The sequence below is a fragment of the Limulus polyphemus genome, unplaced genomic scaffold (genome assembly GCF_000517525.1).
Source record: "Limulus polyphemus unplaced genomic scaffold, Limulus_polyphemus-2.1.2 Scaffold2758, whole genome shotgun sequence".
NCBI lineage: Eukaryota > Metazoa > Arthropoda > Merostomata > Xiphosura > Limulidae > Limulus > Limulus polyphemus.
Genome location: NW_013668368.1, coordinates 153,761 through 155,199, shown reverse-complemented (window position 1 = coordinate 155,199; position 1,439 = coordinate 153,761).

The following is a 1,439-nucleotide window of genomic DNA, read 5'->3' as shown; positions in this document are numbered from 1 at the left end:
TAGAAAGAGAAAGCTGGCAAATGATGAGACTTCTGAAGGTGAAGTTAGTTTATCTGGAACTCAGAAGTTTCGCGTTGAAAATTTTATACCGGTATTGCGTCAGCGAGGTCACGTGACTGGTATCACGCCACTTCTTTCTCGAACCTTCGTGAATTGTCGGGAGATTACTAGACTGGGGGTAGTCTGGTATATATAAGATGGTCACAACGTGACGGGACAGTGTGTGTAAGTAATGAGTAATTGAACTGCAGTCAGAGAGTGTGTAATTGAGTATTGTCGAGCACGAGCACGTGAGACGTTCTAGCGTTTGTTATAGAGCGACTGTTGAAATTAAGTGTATCGGTAAAGTTGCATTCGGAAAGAATAAACCAATTTTATTTAAGAAAGGACTTGTGTCGCTAAAGTTTCGTCTGAACGAATTTACGGAAAATTAAGTAACGACTGGAGGCGTAACAAATTGGTGTCAGAGAGTGGGATAAAAAAAAATGGAAACGAAAAGCGGCAAATCAAACTAAAGCCTAGCAAACTTAATGGAAGCAATACAAGAACAGCAAAAGAAACAAGAAGAACGAGAAGAGAAATTACAACAGTTGTTAGAGGAAAAAGAAAAGAAACAGGAAGAACGAGACAATAAACAAGAAAAGAAACAAGAAGAACGAGAAGAGAAATTACAGCAGTTGTTGGAGGAAAAAGAAAAGAAACAAGAAGAGAGACAACAGCAGTTGTTGGAGGAGAAAGAAAATAAACAAGAAGAGAGACTACAGCAGTTGTTGGAGGAGAAAGAAAACAAACAAGAAGAGAAATTACAGCAGCTGTTAGAGGAGAAAGAAAATAAATAAGAAGAACGAGAAAAGAAACAAGAAGAGAGACTACAGCAGTGGCAACTGGAACAAGAAAGGAAACAAGAAGTACAAATGGAAAACATTAGTAAATTTAAAAGCGAATTAGGTACATTAAAGGATGATTTATTGTCTTTTACACAAATAGGATACATTAGCCATCGACTTAACCAGCCCCAGACAATGACAAGCCCCTTACAGAGTCCGCAGCTAAACCCTAATGCAGATATCTTCAGTCCTGCCAAAAGTAAGATTCCAAACATGAGTGTCAGCAATAGGGTTGATCTAGTACAAAGGAAGCCACAGGAATTCGATGGGAAGGAATGAGGGAAGCATATAGAGCACAATTTGAGCTACTGGCAGAAATGAATGGATGGACAGAGGAGCAGAAAGCAGTATATCTGGCAACGAGCTTGAAAGGACAACCACTGGAAATACTTGGACAGTTGTCAGCAGACGACAGGCACAACTATAGAGCACTGGTACCTGCTCTAGAACTCAGGTATGAAACTCCAAGTCAATTTGAAGTCTACAGGGCTAGGTTTAGGACTAGAGTCCGTGCTAAAGGGGAGAGCCTGCAAGAGCTGGCACAGGACTTGG